Here is a 13,991-nt window from a genome sequence, read left to right as displayed (position 1 = left end):
TATCGGGTATGACAGCTTTCCATACCCAATTGAGTGTGTATGTTATTCCCTCCTTAAGCCAAATCCTAGGAGAATAAGATTCACTCATTCCCTCTCACCTTCCCCTATTTCCCCTCTACTGTAAAAGCCTTTTCTTGTCTGTTTTATGTGAGATAATTTGCCCCATTCTACCTCTCCCTTTCTCCTTCTCACAATATAATCGTCTCTCACCCCTTATCTTCAACTCACCCTGTGCCATCTATCTATCTATCTATCTATCTATCTATCTATCTATCTATCTATCTATATCTATATCTATGTATATTTTTCCCTCCAACTACCCTAATACTGACAAAGACTCATGAGTTACAAATATCATCTTTCTGTGCAGGAATGTAAATAGTTCAACCTTAATAAGTCTTTTATGATTTCTCTTTCCTCTTTACCTCTTCGTGTTTCACTTGAGTGTTGTATTTGAAAGCCAAATTTTCTACTCATCTCTGGTCTTTTCCTCAAGAATGCTTGAAAGTCCCCTATTTCACTGAATGACCATTTTTTGCCCTGAAGAATTATATTCAGTTTTGCTGGTAAGTGATTTTTGGTTGCAATCCTATCTCCTTTGCCTTCTGAAATATTAGATCCCTTGCCCTGCAATCCCTTAATGTAGAAGCTGCTAAATCTTGTGTTATCCTAATCGTGTTTCCACAATACTTGAATTATTTCTTTCTGGCTGCTTGCAACATTTTCTTCTTGACCTGGGAACTCTGGAATTTGGATACAATGTTCCTACGAGTTTTCCTTTGGGGATCTCTTTCAGGAGGAGATTGGTGGATTCTTTCCATTTCTATTTTTCCCTCTGGTTCTAAAATATCAGAGCAGTTTTCCTTTATAATTTCTTGAAAGATGATGTCTAAGCCCTTTTTTTGATCATGGCTTTCAGACGGTTCAATAATTTTTAAATTCTCTCTCCATGATCTATTTTCCAGGTCCGTTGTTTTGCAATGAGATGTTTCACATTGTTTTCTATTTTTTCATTCTTTTGAATTTGTTTTACAATGTCTTGATTTTTCATAAAATCACTAGCTTCCAATTGCTCCATTCTAATTTTTAAGGAAGTTTTTTGTTTTTTTTTGTTGTTGTTGTTGTTTTTGTAGTGAGGCAATTGGAGTTAAGTGACTTGCCCAGAATCACACAGCTAGTGAGTATTATGTGTCTGAGGCTGGATTTGAACTCAGGTGCTCCTGACTTCAGGGCCAGTGCTCTATCCACTGCGTCACCTAGCTGACCCAAGGAAGTATTTTCTTCAGTAAGTTTTTGGACTTCCTTTTCCATTTGGCCAATTTGGCTTTTTAAGGCACTCTTCTCCTCATTGGCTTTTTGGACCTCTTTTGCCATTTGGGTTAGGCTATTTTTTAAGGTATTATTTTCTTCAGTATTTTTGGGGGGGTCCCTTTAGCAAGCTGTTGACTTGTTTTTCATGATTTTCTTGCATCACTCTCATTTTTCTTTCCATGTTTTCCTCTACTTCTCTTACTTATTTGCTAAACACTTTTTTGAGCTCTTCCATAGCCTAGGACCCATTCATATTTTCCTTAGAGGCTTTGGATGTAGGAGTTTTGAACTTTGCTGTCTTCTTCTGGTTGTATGTTTTGATCTTCTTTGTTACAAAAGAAAGATTCTATGGTTATATAGAATTTGGACCTTTGTTTGGTCATGATCCCAGCCAATTACTTGAGTTATAAACTCTTTGTTAAGGTAGGTATCTGCTTCCAGTGTGGAGAATGTACTGTCCCAAGCTTCAGGGGTTTTGTGCAGTTGTTTTCAGAGGTACTTCTAGGGACCTGTAAATTTTCAGTTCTTCCAAGGTGGTATGATAAGGGATGAGGTGTTTATTCCTTTCCTGGCCTGTGCTCTGGTCTATGAATGACCACAAGCACTCTTTTCTGCCTCAGAACTATGAGGAGGAATTTTTCCCTACCTCCACTACAAGCTCCACTCTTCCTTGCCCCAGGAACACCATCCTGAACTGTGACCCAGATTACACCAGCAGAGAGACCCTGCAATGCCCCTCTGATCAGCCACCTGATTCCCTCTCAGTCTGTGCTGCAGATTCGCTGCGGCCTGCTATGCCAGCGCACCCATGCAGAACTGCACTCTCCTCCCCCTGCCCAGCAAGATAGACCTTTCTGATCAATCATCCAGGCTGTCTTGGGCTGGAAATTTGTTGCACTCTGTCTTTTTGTGGGTGCTGCTGCTTTAGAATTTGTTTAGAGCCATTTTTACAGGTATTTGGAGGGGTTTGGGGAAGAGCTCAAGCAAGTCACTGCTTTTACTCCACCATCTTGACTCCGCCCAATTATTAACAACATTAGTGAAGTTGCAGGATACAAAATAAACCCAGACGAATCATCAGCATTTCTATATATGACCAATGCAGCCCAGCAGCAAGAGATAGAAAAAGAAATCCAATTTAAAATAACTGTAGACAATACAAAATACTTGGTATTCTACCTGCCAAGACAAATCCCAGAACTATATGAACACAACTATAAAATACTTTTCGCCAAATAAAGTCAAATCTAAACAATTGGAAAAATATTAATAGCTCATGGGTAGACTGAGTCAATATAATAAAAATAATAATTCTACCTAAATTAGTCTATTTATTCAGTGTCACACCAAAGTATCAAAAATTATTTTATAGAGCTAGAAAAAATAATAACAAAATTTTTCTGGAAAAAAATTGTTAAGGATGTCAAAGGAATTGATGAAAAAAGAAACCAGAAGAAGGTGGTCTAGCTGTGCCACATCTCAAACTGTATTATAAAGCAATAATTATCACAATGATCTGGTACTGGCTAAGACATAGAGCAGTGGATCTGTGGAATAGATTAGGTACAAATCACATAGCAGTAAATGACCAGGGTAATCTAGTATATGATAAACCCAAAGATCGAAACTTTTAGAACAAAAACAGTATGGCAGAAACTAAATATAAACCAACATTTCACGCTTTATACCAAGGTAAGGTCAAAATGGGTACATAATTTAGACATAAAGGGTGATGCCATAAGCAAATTAAAAGAGCATGGAATAGTTTATCAGTCATATTTATGGATAAGTGAAGAATTTAGGACCAAAGAAAATATAGAGAGAGAGCATTCCAAAATGTAAAATAGTTCATTTATACATCATTTGTAAACCCATTTTCTTTTACGTAGCACATTCCTAAAGCTTTCCCGTTCTTGTGCTACTTTCCTCTTTTGTATGCTCCTGCCACCCATGATTTATTTCTCCCCTTCCCAAGGCTGTGGCTTGTCCTTATGTTTGCTTCATCATCCTCTTGTCCTTGCTATTACTTTTCACTGGTTGCTGTTTTCTCCTTCAGTTGCTACCAAATTCTTTACTTTTTAACTTCACCATTTTCCATTGTTTTCTATTTTCATCTTTCCTATGGTTTGTGTAGCAACTTGTTGACTGACTGATTGACAATGTTTTGATCATTTAATTAGGTTGAATCCAACAAACATTTATTAAATGGCTGATATGTAAGTCATTGAACTAAGGACTAAGGATACCAAAAATACATCCCTACCCTGAAGTACCTTACAGATGTATAAATAAAAGGCAACCTGAGGATGGAAAGGGCATTAGCACTGGCAAGGATCAACAAAGGCTTCATAAAGGCTCTGAGATGAGCCTTGACAGAAGAAAATTCCAAAATGTAAAAATAATGAGGTAATAATTATAATTAGCATTTTATGGTGCTATAAAGCATTGCAAAACGTTTTAAATGTATTGCCTCTTTTGACTGTCACAACAACATTGTGGGATTGCTGCTATTATTGACTGCATTTTATAGATGAGAGAAACAAGGTTGGTAGAGGTTAAGTAACTAGTAACCACATAATTTGTAAGTGGTTAGTAAGAGAAGACTTGAACTCAGGTTTTTCTGACACCAAGTCCAGATGTTGAATGTTGAGTTTGCTTACGACTAAGGCAACAAAGTCCTATCTCAGTTTTGCCAGTCTGGCAGGTAAAAAAATACATATACATACATGCATGCATACATACATATGTGTGTGTGCACATGCTCACGCGTGTATCTATGTGTAAATATATTTATATGTGTGTATATATGTGCAGTTCTGTTGAAGACATATGTATTTCTGTCAAATATCCTTATCAATAAACCACTATAATTAATCATGTTTAATGTGTACTTTTCTGCCTTCCTGTTTTCTATTTAAATATAGATAAGTTTTCGCTGAATATCCTTAACAATAAATCACCACATACACACATATCTATCTACATGTGTGTATATATCTATAGCTATCTAAAGAGGGAAATATACGTATAACAATACATACACAATGTCTATGTGCATGTACATAAATACACACATCTGCACGTGCATACGTATACATGCGTGTGCACATATGTACATACATAAACATATGTGTACATTTCTGTTGTATGTATATATATATATATATATATATATTTCTGTTAAATATCCTTATCAATAAACCACCATAATTAACCAAATGTTGAGTGTGTAATTCTCTGTCTTCCTTTTATCTATCTATCTATTTATCTATCTATTTACCTATGTCACCTCTGACTCCCCAAGTCTGAAACACACTCATAAACATCATGGCACAGCCTCAGCCTCTGATGGGGGCTATGTGCCAGTTCTGAGAAATTTGGGGTGGATCAGTTACCTGGTTTTTAAGAAATATGTTCACTGTTAGAGTTTGGCATGAAGGCTGCTGCCCCTAAGGAGTCTTCTCTATCTTTGTCTCAGGTACTCCCTGTCCAACGTGAGTTGCTGCAACGGTGTAAGTGAATATGTAAGGTTTTTGGTCTTTATTTTGGTTTTGTTTTCTATTTGCATGAGTCAGCAGAATGCTGAACCAATCAGACTCTATAATTAGTGGACAGAGTGCTAGACTTTGAGCCAGGAACACCTTAGTTTAAAAGCTGCCTCAGACACTAGCAATGTAAATCCCCGCAAGTCACTTAACCTCACATCTGCAGTTGTATCATCTGAAAAATGGGGATAATAAAAGCATGTAGAGTTGTTGGCAGGATCAGTAATATAATATCTGTGAAGTACTTTGCAAACCTTAAAGTGCCAGAGAAATGCTAGTTGTTGTTGTCCTTTCACATTACAAGGGAGCCAAGGAAGAGCCTTAGGGTACACCCATACTTAGAGCAAAGGAAATGGATAATAATTCAGCAAACAAAGCTAAGAAACAATGGTTAGACAAGTAGAGTGAAAACCAAAGAGGAGTCAATGACTTCTTTGTTCTTGTTGAGTCATTTCAGACTCTTCATGACTCCATTTGGGGTTTTGTTGTCAAAAATACTGGAGTGGTTTTGCCATTTCCTTCTCCATCTCATTTTACAAATGAGGAAACTGAGGCAAATAGGGTTGAATGACTTTCCCAGAATTGCACAGCTAATAAGTATCTGAGACCAGACTTGAACTCATGAAGATGCATCTTTCTGATTCCAATCCCAGTGTTCTACCCACTATGCTACCTCATTATCTATTTATTTCAATATAACTGGCTTCCTTTGTGATTTTACGGACTTTATTTTCTGCAATTCAACATTATACCCAGGAGTTCTATAAACTTTATCAGACTGCCAGAGGGGTACATGACAAACAAACAAACAAAAATATTTAGAACTTCTGGTATAGATAAAAAAAAAAGAACCCCCAGTGTAGGAAGAGTTTAACATGAAAATTATGGCTGTAAGTCTGGGAGACAGAAAGAATGATCTCTGGGAATGAGCAACAAGTCTTAGGGGAAATGACAAATTTAGTTTTGAACATGATGAGTCTGAATGGAAAAACAGTAAAGTGAATATGTAACCTGTTGGAAATGCTGGAGTGCTTCTGCAATAGAGATAAGAGATTTGTGAGTTGTAAGCTTAGAGGTAATTTTGTTGAAGCCATGAAAGTAGATGAACACATATACTATTAAAAACTACTATATGACATCTTTAGCTTTTCTTAAGACAAATGCAGTATAAATTTACACACATAATTTTATATGTACAGATATATGTTTGTATAAATATATCTATATGTTATAGGCCATATGGGAAAATTGGCCTATTCACTAATAAATTGGTCCATCCACAGATTTATAGAACGAGAATGCCTAAATATAAAGAAAAGCTTGAATCTGTAATCATTAGAATTAACTTTAAAAAAAAACCAAAATACTTGGTTATGACAGTGAATCAAAGTTAGGAAATACGCTTCTGAATCACTGAGTTTTTTTTTAAAGTAAGGAAATTACAAAAATATCTTACTTTTATAAAATGCTTTAAATTTTGCAAAATATTTTCCTCACAAAATATTGTGAGTTTGATAGTAATTAGTCTACTGTAATAAACTGCCAGATTGTTTGCACATCCTTACTAGAGTGTAAGATACTAGAAGCCAAAGTCCATCTTATTTTTCATCCTTGTGAACATAGTAGGCACTTCATAAATTTGTGAATGAAGATGAATCTAACATATAATAAAGCACCTTGAGGCCCACAGCTCAGCTATAATTTGAGGTCTTGGATAATATTGACCTCATTAAGCTTCACTGGAAAATCTCCAGAGAGCACAACTCTACTGACTCTAGTTTATTGATTTTCAATCATATTTGGAGGTTAAAACAGGAAAAAAGTGCAAAATGCTGCCATCTAGTGCTCATAAAAACAAACGCAGCTAAAGGGACAGCCCCAGAGCTAAAATACAGATATCTCTCTCTCTCTGTCTCTCTCTCTCTCCCTCTGTGTGTGTGTGTGTGTCTCTCTCTGTGTGTCTCTCTCTCTGTCTCTTTCTGTCTCTCTCCGTCTCTCTCTCTCTCTCTCTCTCTCTCTCTCTCTCTCTCTCTCTCTCTCTCTCTCTCTCTCCCTCCCACCCTTCTTCTCCCCCACCTCTGGAAGTCCTGCTGAAGAAAATTATTAATATTAAAGAAAGTAGTCATGGCAGAGATATTTCATTTCTTTCTACTACATCCCTTCTTGGTCTCTCTTCAACACTGTTTTAGGTGCTTTGCCATACCATTTAAAAGAGTGAAAATCACTGACAGAAACGGTCCAGATAACTTGAATAATTGAAGTCATATCTAAAAATAAGGTTTAATAATTGTGTTTTTAGCCTGGTTTGTTGATATCTGGCCTCAACACATGCATAATCTACATACAGGGTCTTCACAAAGTACTTATGCATTAAAAAAATAGTAGAGGGGGTTTCCTCAAAGGTAAATACTAATGAAATCACATTTTTGAAAGAAAAATAGTGGTAATGATAGGAACAAACAGGAAATGGTATTTATAAGCAAATATTTTGTATTTTTAAATGGCTACATTACATGCCTATGTGCAGTATTCTTGTTTAAATTCCTGTGACAAATCAAAATCTCTAGCTACATGACAAAGCAAATCATATCCTGTGGCCAGCAATGTAGAGAGAATTTGCAATTTTAAATGCTATTTCCATTATTTTTCTATCAGGAATATTACCTAAATTATTAATATTTAAGCATTTCACAACTTTATGGTATAACTACTTTATATGCAGATGAGGTGATTTTCCTACATTCTTCTACTATTTCTAGCTAGATTTTCCTACTATTTCTCTCCCCCTACTCCCCTCCAATGTTCCTGTGCCTACACACTCTTTGGGATATGCACATACACATCTATGGGTCTTCTGCCACCCATTGTCAAGTATGCTTATTCTCCCTCCTTTCTAACTTCTTAAATGAGAAAGGATAGAGACCAGAGCACTTGTAATAGGTATGAAACACTCATTCGGACTAGTTACAAAAATTTTGTTATTTAGAATAGCTATTTTTTTTCTATTAGTCATGGGACACCAAGAACCTGGCATCTCTTGAATGAAAGTCTGGCAACACAAAGAAATTACACTCATCATGAAACAAAAGCTCTCATCCCAGATCAAAGAATAGGCAGTTAGAGGATTTGGCAGAGAACATCCTGACAATTGTGATTTTATTTCTAATCCATGAAGTTAATCAAATTGATTTTGTTAACAACTGGCATTTGAGTAAAACAAGCCAAATTCCCCTCTCTACATGGAGCACTCTAGGAATCTCAGACCTTGCTAAGGGAGACTGTGGCAAGTTTTTTTAAAAGAGGGCTCAATCCCACCTCACTAAGGTCAGGCTGTGTCTCTGGGGCCCTGAAACAGTGACAGGGTACCACCTTCTGGTACTTGAAGATATCACAACTGATTGAGATTGGAAAGGAGAAATAGCAAGTCTGAAGCTGGCCAACAAGGATGGACATGAAGCATGTTTAAAATGTAGGCATGTAGTCCATCAAAAGCACACTTTATAAAAAGAAGATGAAAAAAGTAAAATTTTCTCTTTTAACCAGCCTGCTAAGAGCCAAATTCTCTAGTAAGAATTTTATCTTCAAGCTGTAGGCTTTGGAGGCTGTGTAGGTGACAATGGCAGCAGCAGCAGCAGTTTCCAGAGCTCTTGCCATGTAGAGATGGTGAAGAGATTCAACATTTGGTAAGAAAGTGATTACAAGGAAACCCCTTTGTGGGCACTGGGTGCCCACATTATTCGACAATTCCATTACCCATTACCTAGTTCTCAGTCTCAGTTCCTACATAGAAAAGAGCCCTTACAGTCACTAGGGAGCAACTAGATACCCTCCTAACTCACCAACAGGTTTGACACCCCTTACTTAATATCAACCTAGTTTAGCCCATCTGCCAAAATGATTTATCAGGGTGTGGTCACTATACATGCTACAGCTTCTTGGAGCCACAGGTGAGAGTTGAGTGACTCAGTGGGATACCAAAGGTAGAAAGCAGCCCTGAAAAGTATGTGGCAGCCCTCACACCAGAAGTACTAGTCTTCTCTACTCTTTGAATGTGAAGGGAGACAGTGGTCAGAAGCCAAACAGACTTTTGAGGAAGAACAAGGACAAAAGAGAAAGGGAAGGACAAACAGAAGAAAATAGGATGGAGGGACATGCATAATGATCATAACTGTGAATATGAATGGGATGTACTCACCCATAAAATAGGAGTAGATAGTAAAATGGATTAGAAACAACAGTACAACTATATCCATGTATCTATCTATCTATATATTTACAGGAAATACATTTGAAACAGAAAGACGCAGAGTTAAAATAAGAGGCTAAGGCAGAATCTACTGTATTTGCACTGAACTTTAAAAAAATGAAGGTGTAGCAATCATGGTTTCAGACAAGGCAAAAGCAAAATTAGATTTAATTAAGAGATAATAAGGAAAACCACATTTTAATAAAAAGTACCAGAGACAATGAAGTAATATCAATACCAAACATATATGCATGGAATAGCATAACATCTGAATTCTTAAAACAAAAACTAAATTAGTTATAAGGGTAATAGAAAAATAAAAGCATGCTAGTGGAGAACCTCAATTTACTCTCCTCAGAATTAGATAAATCTAAACATAAAATAAATAAGAAAGAAGTTAAGGAACGGAATAGAATTTTAGAAAAGTCAGATATGATAAGCTTCTGAAGGAAATTGGAAAAAAAATGATCATAGAGATAACAAGGAGCTATTGGAATTTATTGAATGGGAAGTACATTATAGACCTGAACTTTAGAAAAATCACTTTGCAATCTGTGTGAAGGATGGATTAGAAGAGAGGGGTACTTGAGGCAGGGAGGCCAATTAGGTGGCTGTTGCAGGTAAGAAGTTAAGGATACGAACTACTCTGGTAGCCATGTGAGCATAGAGTAAGGGACAAATGTAGGAGATGTTGCCAAGATAAGATGTGGCCATTGACTTGGTTTGCAGGTTGATCAAGAATGATAAGTTGAGTATGGCAAAGTGAATAGAATAATGTGGATGTTCAGTATAGGAATAGGGAAGTTTAGAAGAAGGATGGATTTGGTGGGAAAGATAATAGCATGAGATCTAAGTGCAGATCACACCCATCCATGCTTATCCGTCCTGTGTAACTCATTCTATCTCACCCACCATGAGAAGAAGGATTCAGGGCTCTGACTCATTTTTCCCCTATCACTACCTTGTTGATCTGGGAATTAAGGGGTGGGCATGCTGGGGAGAGGGAGAATTTTCCCAACACTATTTCTATAATCTATTGTGGGTACCTAACTAAGAGTTAAGATATAATTACCTCTAGGCTCTAATTCAGGTTCCGAAGAGCTTCTCAGAAGCAGAAGTGAAGTGATGGATTAGGGGGATAGGGGAATTAGGATAGATATGATTTGTGGAGACAAATCTGAAGATTGGTTATTAAGAAAGATGAGGGGTGACTAGATGGCGCAGTGGATAGAACACCGGCCCTGGATTCAGGAGGACCTGAGTTCAAATCCGGCCTCAGACACATAACACATACTAGCTGTGTGACCCTGGGCAAGTCACTTAACCCCATTGTCTAGCCAAAAGGGAAAAATAATTAAATAAATAAACAAACAAAGAAATGAATGAATGAATGAATGAATGAATGAATGAATAAATAAAAAAGAAAGGTGAGATTTGACGCATCTTCCCAAATTTGATAAATCATGCTGTCCTTGGGGTGTAGCTACAACCACTTAGGAGAACATTGAGTTAAAGCAATAGAATATTGAAAAAACTGTTAAATAAGAGTTAGAAGTACTGACTTATATAAGAATGGGGTGGGGGTGAGGCCAAAATAAGAATCACTTTGAGACCTCAGTGAAGTATATTCTTCTCTGCCTTTCCCTCTCTCTCCTCCCCTTTATTTAAGCTGTTTTGAATTTCTAGAATCTTTCTTCTTTTCCTCTTCTCCTGCCCATCCTTTAAAGCTGAATTCAAATGCTACCTCTTCAATAAAACCTTCCCTAATTCCCTGGTCTCTAAGGACTTTCCTCCTCATACCTAACACACACACACACACACACACACACACACACACACACACACACACACACACACAACACACACAAAACGAACAAACTAAAACATTGGTTTGTACCTCTCTAATAAACTTGCCTTAGTCTATTAGTAGACTATAATCTCAGTGAGGACAGAGATCCTAGGTGCTGAACAATGAACAGTTTCTCTTTCTGCTTCTAGCTGACCATATGTGCTAGCTGAGTGTTTAAGCACTTTGGAGATAATAAAATGTCACATAGTAAGCCAGTGAGCAAGAAAAAACATTGACTCACAAGATTTTTTGCAAAGGAATCATTCTACCTCTGATAGTCTCTTTCCTTAACCCAACTGACAGCAACTGGTAACTCTGGGACTTGCCCTGAGTAGAGAAATGGCAGTTTGCTCTTTTCCCTCACCCTGTCTACTGTGTCATCATAAGCACATCACACCTACCACACATGTTCTGCTTAGGTGAACCCGAGACCTGATCTCAAAGCCCTAGCCATCTCTTCTTTTTTTGTTTCTATCCTGAATATGGGTGGTGAAACAGCAACCTTGAGATGTAAATATCCAGGATTGCTGGCAATATTGTGAGTTCAAGAGGTTTGGCAGGCTTATGTTCCCTAGCTAAAACTGATTTGCACCAGTGGGAGTTTTTGGATTGAAAAAGATGACCCATAACAAGAAAAGGAAAACAAATTTTGACCTTGCTGGCCAGAAGACATGGACTTTTAAAGGACAGTGCAGGGCCAAGGTGAAATGTAACAAAACTTACACAAGGGTCCCACAAACTGCTTAATTTTCTGTTTAGGTTAAAGTCTCAAGCCTCCTGGAAAATTAAAGCAGTAATTACAAGTTATTGAATCTCATCTTAAAGTTACTGACAATGAGAACATGTAAATACTTTCTGTTTTGAATTTCTGTTGCTTATAGGAAATAAATCATTCTCCCATACCCACACATCAAGTACTTTTTCTATGCCCTCCCTCTGTATTATTAACCAAAGCCTAAGCTTTATGTAACTTTTCCCAGGGCTCAGCATTGAGGAATGTAAAAAGCCAAAGTGTGTAGAGGACTGCCTTCCCCAGAACTGAGACTATGTGTGCCTGGGTCCAGAGTGAGTGAACTCCTTTATGCAGATGGAGAAGGTAAAGTACCTGAGCCCCTTAGGCCTAAAATTAAGAGTAATCGTTAGACTCGTATAAATTTTGTTTCTCTATGTTACCACTCCAACACTAACACACACATACACACACACACACACACACACACACACACACACACACACACACACCCCTCCATCAGAGTGTTCTGTGCATTCAGTAGGCTTGAAATAAATGAAGTGGATTGGACTGGTAGTTGATCTTGTACAGGTATGAAATATTTATTGGCTATTTTTCAAATGGGCTACGAGCTAAGGCCTGGAGAAAGCATCCAGAAACTGGAACTTGGTGGTAAGTGCCGAAAGGAAATATAAGTTTGGATGATATAAAAAAAAATAGGTGGCAGCCTGAATAGCAGAGCGATGGAAATCCCCAAAATAGGGCTGGTTCCTGTACTTTAAAAAGGCCAACTATTTATAGTCATGGATACTAGATCCCTGCATCAAGGTCAGGTTGAGAAAGTAGCTAGAAATGAAAGATACCAAACAAGGAGAGAATAAGTCTATATCTAGGAATAAATAAAACTGATGACTTCAGCTCAGAATGGGACTTCAGAGACAGATTTATATAGTAAGGAAAGAAAGAAAAGGAAGACAATGTCTGAACCATTTCCATTCAACAGATCTGTTCTTGTGCACCTAATTTCAAATTACTTTTTTTAAACAATAAATTTTATATATATATATATATATATATATATATATATATATATATATATATATATATATATATGTATGTATGTATATGAGATTTTATTTTTATATATATATATTATATATATATATTTCCTTTTTTATGTAAGGTATTTCCTGATCTCTCTGTATCTCTCTGTTTATGTTTTTGTATTTGTCTTTGTCTCTGTCTTTCTCTGTGGTGTACTTGATAGAGTGCTGGCTCTGGAGTCAGGAACACCTGAATTCAAATCCAGCATCCTTCCTAGCTGGATGATCCTGGGCAAGTCACTTACTCCTTGTTTGCCTCAATTCCTCATCTGTAAAATGAACTGAAGAAGGAAATGTCAACTTACCTCAGTAAGTTTCCAAAGAAACCCCAAGTGGGGAGTAGAATAGGATTTAAAAATGACTGAACAATGACTCCCTATGTGTCTCTGTCTGTGTATGTCTTTGTCTCTCTGTCTCTGTCTTTTCCTGTCTCTCCCTCCCTCCTTTCTTCTCCCCTCCTCAGACTTCCTCTGAAGCATAAGTTCATACAATTCTTTCTGTGTTTCTGTGAATTCCTCATGTGTTGCTTTTTAGAGTGCAATAATATGCTATGATATTCATACACCAGAATTTGTTCAGTCATTCCTCAGCCAATGAACACCTACTTTGATGTTGCCATAAATATGTTGTCATATAAGGAGTATTTCTTTCTTAATTCCCCAATAGTGGGCTCTAGTCCAAAGAGTAATTTATTTATTTAATGCCTAAGTAAATACTTATAGTACATGCTAGGCATGTAATCCAAAGAAGTCAATGATAAATAGAAAATCCCATATACATGAAAATATTTATAGCAGCACTTCCATTTGTAATTGCGAGAAACTGGAACCAAACTAGATGTCCATCATTTGAGAAAGTGCTAAACAAGTTGCCATATATGAATGTGATGGAATATTACTGTTCTATAAGAAAAGATGAACATAATGGATACAGAGAAATGGGGAGATGTTGTTGTTGTGGGTGTTGTTTGTCCTTCATTCTTGAAGAGGACCACAACATCAGGGAGGAGATGCCATGACATTCAAGCAAATTGGATTTAAGTAAGGGAGGGCTGTGCAAAATCACTAGCCTCACTGGCTACTCTGGAGCCATCTGGATCCATTTGCCAGATATAGATCAGGATAACTGGAGATGGCCCAGGATGTAGACTAAATGAACTAATGTAGACTATATGAACTAAAGCAAAATGAAGAAAGCAGGAAAACAA

Source organism: Phascolarctos cinereus, unplaced genomic scaffold (genome assembly GCF_003287225.1).
Source record: "Phascolarctos cinereus isolate Bilbo 61053 unplaced genomic scaffold, phaCin_HiC Scaffold_2;HRSCAF=192, whole genome shotgun sequence".
NCBI lineage: Eukaryota > Metazoa > Chordata > Mammalia > Diprotodontia > Phascolarctidae > Phascolarctos > Phascolarctos cinereus.
The sequence above is the reverse complement of the archived record's forward strand: the minus strand, read 5'-3'. Positions refer to the sequence as shown.